The sequence below is a fragment of the Mauremys mutica genome, chromosome 24 (genome assembly GCF_020497125.1).
Source record: "Mauremys mutica isolate MM-2020 ecotype Southern chromosome 24, ASM2049712v1, whole genome shotgun sequence".
Lineage (NCBI taxonomy): Eukaryota > Metazoa > Chordata > Testudines > Geoemydidae > Mauremys > Mauremys mutica.
In genome coordinates this window covers 3,490,153-3,496,156 of record NC_059095.1, presented here as the reverse complement: position 1 = coordinate 3,496,156, position 6,004 = coordinate 3,490,153, and positions in this window count along the sequence as shown.

Genomic DNA, 6,004 nt, shown 5'->3' with positions numbered 1-6,004 from the left:
CTATCTTATCGGGGGCACACAAGCACGTGTTGACTGCAAACACCTTGCTCCAATAAAGATTGTGAAGGAAATAATTTCTCTGTGTGTGTCTGTGTGTGTGTACACGGGGGGGGGGTGGGGGGGGAAGGAGGGGGGGTAATGCTGATTCTAGCCAGAGTGGGGCCCAGGGAATCCCTATGGGGAAGGGCTTGTGGCTGAACAGACTGACTCCTGAGGCCTGCTCCTAAGTGCTAGGAGAGCTCAGGGCTCAGGCCCCAACAGCCAGCAGGGTCCCTTTGCACCAGGCTCTGCCCTGACACGGGGAGAGACAGCCGCTGCCACAAGGCGCTTACAAGCGAGAGGAAGGAAGCATCGTTATCCCCATTTTACAGCTAGGGAAACTGAGGCAGGTGCAGGGACTGGCCCAAGGTCACGGTCACCCACCAGAGCAAGGAAATGAACCTAGATCTCCTGAGTCCCAGCTCAGGGTCTCAGCTACCAGCCCGCCCTGCTCACTCGCACCTTGCCAGAGCGAGTGTGTTGGCTACGCCGAGGCCTCACCTGCTCTAGCCCCTGCTGTAGCTTCTGTCTTCGTGTGCGGACGGGATTTTCCTGAGCCCCTTTCGAGACAAACCTGGCTCCAGACGGCAGGTTTGGTCCCTCTCTGGGCCTGGCCTGGGCCGTACTCATGTCTAGCTGCTAAAGCTCAATAAAAGGTTCAAGCAGCCAGCAGCTGGCCCCAGTCCCCTCCCCGCTGGTTCTGTGTCCCCTCTGCTGCGGTTCCACCATGAGGCGCCCTGGCTCGTAGCTAGCAGCTGGCCGGGGCTGAGAGCCCAGCGCCTCCTGGGGGGTGCAGCTCCGGCAGAGGCAGAGACATCACATTAAGGCCCCTTGGTGAGATCCCAGTTCTGGGCTTGCTGGGGGCCGGCGCTGGCTGATCTCACTTGCAGCCATGCACCTGGGCTGCCCATCTAGCCAAGGCTCTTCTGGGGCCCCCTTCAACGTAACATCTGGGCACTCTGCCATCCTCAGGGTGTTTGTCCTGGCAGTGCCCCTGGGAGGCAGGCCAGATGGGGAAACCGAGGCCCAAAGATGAAGCAAGTTAGCCACAGACTCTTGCACAGCAAGGAGCTGAAGCCAGGTCCCAGGCATAGGCTGCAACCCCACTGCACTGTCTTCTGCTTCCTGGAATAGCTCAGAAATAGAAGGGCCATAGTGCCACATCCTATGGCTCCACCCCCCATAAGTACCACCCTGCTAGGCCCCACCCCTTTGCCCCAGGTTTGCTGGCAAAGCTCACGATGCATTTCCCCCCAGGCAGCAGAGCTGGGCTGAGCCCTGGTGCGGTGCACGTCTGGGGCTCTTGCTTTCTGGGGCAGCGCTCACTGGCGGTGTAAGGGGGTGAATTACGCTGGGGTAAATCTGGCCCAGGAGGGCTGGCAGGAGCCGGGTCTGGCCCTGGCACCAGGGGAAACGAATCCAGAGAGCTGTGGGCAGAAGGCTCAGCCGGCAAAGCCCCGGCTGCTCCCTCCCTTGGAGGAGCGCCGTTCGGGGCTCACGTGCGACCCATCCGTGCACCCCTCAGTGGTGGGGGGCAGACGGGCTCCAGTGACAGCCAGCACTAGCTGGGGTTTGGCAGAAGGCCCTTTGCCCCGCTAGGCTTGTCCATATGCTCCATGCGTCAGGCGTAGCCTTTGATGTGGCCTCGGCAGAAGACCCAGAGGGGGAAATTCACCCTCGTGCACAGGCCCCCACCCGTGGCTGTGTATTGCATTTGGTTTAACACCAACTGGAGCCGGCTGAGTTCTGAGCTGGGACTAAACGATCCTGCTCGTCTGGCCCTTTCCAGCCGATCCTGCTGGTCCCTTCGTCAACAGCAGGCAGGTCGTTGGGAGAAACGCATTTCAGCCTATCGATTCCTGCTGGTTGTTGTGGGCGCCGGGTCACCGAAGCCAGGCGGTGTCCAGTCACACAGCGCAGCTAACGAGCGGGTTTGTGGGTGAAGCTGCTTGGCTGGATGTTTCCCTGATCCCTCGTGCAAAGGAAAACCCAACCGTGCCGATGTGCACAAGTGCAACAGGAGCATGGACGTGTCTGAGTTGAACGGACATTGGCCAAGACCCTTTGCAGCTTCCCGGCAGCTCTAGGGCCTCTCTAGCCACGCCGCAGACACGACTGCCGCGCTGGCTCAGAGCTGACCCCGGGGCGACCGAGCGGGCCCAAGAGACGATGCGAACAGCCCTTCTCTCCCCTTCGCTCCAGCTCTGCCTCTAGCATGGGACTCCGCTAACAGTGCCCGGGGACCTATCACTGCCGTAAAGCGTCAGCCGCCTGCTGCCGGTAAGTTATTGCTGGATCTGAGAGAGCTGCCAGCTCCATCATTGCATAATGTTAGCACTGCAGCTTCCCGATTCTCCACGCCCCATCGCTCGCGTATCTCTGCCGCAGATGCTCCTGCATTTCTTAAGATGGGAAAACCCACCCTGTGGCAACACCTTCATTTGTCCTTATCACAGCAGGTGAAAGGAGAAGTGAGGCAAGTGTGGGAATATCAGCTGCTGGGCGTCCAGCCCTGCTAAGTAACTAAAAGATTTGAATTCAATCTATGCGGAGCTCTGATCTGTGATTTTATTCTACCTGCTTGATAATCTGCCGTTCAGAGGGCTAATCGGGACCTGTGCATTGTCTGGTGCCGCTGGGAGCTGTGTTCTTAAAGTGAGCTGACAAGGGGGTTGGGGATTGCGTAATCTCCGACTGGGTTTCGCTCTGTAGGGCGGTGGGGTATGCCAGGCCATTGGACAGTCAGTTGCAGGATGGCCTGACCCCAGGCGGGGGCTGTTCCAAGGACAGGGAGGTCAATCCTAGAACTGTCTGGGAAACAACAAACTCCCTTTTTAAAAAAAAAAATGTCAAAGCTGGTTTGCGTCCCCGTGTTCGACCTGACTCGACTTCTCCTTTTTTAACATTTAAACAAACATGATTGATTCAATGGTTCAGATACGTTCTTTTAAAGGAATGAATTTATTTTGGACAATTTTCTGCCCCCTAAAAGGCAAAATTGACACCAAGGGGGCAGCAGCGAGCAAAGTCAGATTAAATCCAAACCATGTTACTCTTCAAAGCCCCCCCTACAACCCCTGCCCATCCATTCACGCCATCAGAGTGAGACAGTGCGAGCAGCAGCCTGTGCAGATCTCTGTCCCTTTCCTGTCTACACTACACAGCTTTTAGCGACGTGGCTGTGTCGCCCCAGCTATGCCGCTAAAAGTCACGCAGTGTAGCCACTGTTTCTCGGCTCTCCTCCCCACAAAACTCCTACCCCCAACGAGCAGTGTTTGTGGTGTCGGCAGGAGCGACAATGCGCTGTTCACACTGGCATTTGTCGTGGCAAAACTTTTGTCTTTCAGGTGGGGGGGTTAACACCTCTGAAAAACAAGTTTTGTCATTCAATTGCCAGTGTAGACATAGCCTTGCAGTCTTTGATCAGTGGTGAAATCATTGGCATTTACTGTGTTGTCACTAGGGTTCAGGGTAAACACCCCTTTTGACATGAAAGGGACACCGCATCCCTCTTAGAGATACTGTTTTAAACTGGCCACAGACAGGCAGATCTCACTGCATCGGTTATATATGGGTCACACTGAACAGGTGTTTTTTTTGCATCCACAAGAACTGGAGAGAGACACTTTTTTTTTTTAACCTGAAAGCAGATTCTGAAGCAGAAAAATCAGCCACCAGAAAACAGCCCCGGATGAATGAACTAGGATTTCTGCAGACTTGTGCTTATTACTGAATTGTAACGTAAGCCAGGAAGATGGCAGGTGGCGGGGAAAGCCTATGGAGTCAGGCTGTGGCTAGTGCCCCTTCGGTTTCTTGTGGCCACCTCTAGCTCTAAGAGCTTGCGATGCTTTCACCTAAGTGCACCTGGGCTGATGAGAAACAGCCACCATGGAAAGGCAGGAAGGAAACTGGAGGAGCTGCTGACTCCGCTACAAGCTCCTTTTCCTCCCAGCTGCCCAGAGACGGGGTCCGTGACTGCAAAGCACCCTCCAGCCACAGTGCAGGCACCGGCACAGCTCCTTCAAACGGAGCTCAGCTGGGCTTCTCGAGTGACTCTTTCACGCTGATCGCTCGAGCGGCTTTTCAAACATTTCTGCCGCATGATTCCATTAAATAAACCGGCCCGCGCACCCGTTGTGCTTTGCCTCTCTGGGAAAACATCAAATAGACCAAAGCTCAGCCCGGTTTAATAGCAGAGAGAGAAAAAGCCTGACCTGCAGCTGCTGCTATCCTCCGCCTGGACTCCTTCCACACACAGCTTTGCTGATGCCCTGCAACCCTGACCCGCAGCCCCCTACCACACCCACTAGCTCCGTCTTAAACTCCCTACGTAACACTCACAGTGCATTGCAAGCCTGGCCCAAGGCCCCCCCTTGCCAGTTCTGCCTGCTTTGAACGAAGGCCACTAAGTTACCCCAACTTGCGTGGCATCTTTGCAGCGCCAGCCATTGCCTGCTACGGCCAGCACGGAGGATGGTGACCTCCTGGCACTCATGTATGGCCTCAGATTTCAAAGAGGGTTTTTTTGGTGGGAGCGGAGGGGGAATTTTGGGTCAGTAGGGAATTGTCTGGAGGGTTTTCACCTTCCTCTGCAGCAGGAAGCGTTTGGCACCTGCAGGGATCGTCTGGGCAAGTCAGTTCCCTGCCACGGCAGGGGCCTCGGAGCTTGTTTACACATGAACTGGACCTATGCGGGCGCGAGGCATTTTCCCTTCGATGCAGAAAATCCACCTCCCCAAGAGGTGGTAAATTCTCCTGCTGACCCAGCGCTGTCCACACCCGAGGTGAGTTGGGTTGGTATACGCACGGCACTCGGGGTGTCGGCTTGTCACACCTCTGGGCGCCGGCGCTGTCCCGATGCAGTGCCAAGGTACTGGGCTCAACAGAGGGGTGGCTGGGCAAAGGGCTGTGCCACAGAGGAGGCTGGACGAGACTGGGCCCGTCTGGCCGGTGACCGCTATGGTATTCCTGGCTCCTCTTGCTCTGTTTCTGTAGCCATCCGGGGACCTTTCGGAGAGCTGGGATGGCGAGACGCAGCCTTTATCGCCCCCTGGTGCCGCAACGGCCACCAGCAACGCCAGCGACGCTCAAACTCTGTTCTGCTTGGTCGCTGGCCCAGGCCGGCCGCAGCCCCCCACCGGCCCGTCACCCACACCATATCCCGAGGTGGCTCCGGCACTGATGTGTGGTCAGTAGCAGGACAGACACTGGGGGCTCTGTTACTGGAAGGTAGCGTGGTCCCACCGCTAGGGTTGTAAGCACCGGGTTATAGGGGCCCAGGGGCCCACCAATATTCTGGAAAGCAGGCCCAGCCCCTCCCCTGCGGTATTTACACCAGGGGCACAACCAGAATTGGGCTAAGGAGGGATCCAGGGTCACCTGTCCCGCTGCCCTGAATTTGAGTGGTGGTCTGACCTGGTGCATGGAGTCACGATGCTGCTCAAATTTGGCCTGGCTGCCCCTTCGTTGTGCCATGCCTACCTGGGGGGCTTTGTCCCCTTCCCCCCGACCCTCAAGTTTAGGGGTTCTACACCCCCATTGCAGGCTTGACTCCATCCAAAACATTTACAAACCCGGTGCCTATGGCTGGGGCAGTGGGAGTCAGGGGACCTGGGGTCTACTCCCAGCTCTGCCATGGACAAGCTGGGTGGTCTTGGGCAAGTCACTGCCCTGCTCTGTGCCTCAGTTTCCCCTCCTTTCCTTTGTCTGTTTAGCCTGTGAGCTCTTCAGGGAAGGGCCTGTTTCTCACCGTGTCAGTGCAGCGCCCAACACAATGGGGCCCTGAGCTCCATTAGGTTTCCTAGGTGTTAATGCTGGGGACGGGGGAGCACAGGGGACTGGTTTGATTTCCCTGGGGTTGGGTGGATTTTATGTGGCCAAGTGTTAAGTTAACCCCCACCCCGCAGAAGCCTTCCTAGGCTTAAATCACCTCTACTGAGTAGCAAAGACCAGCTGGATAATTTGA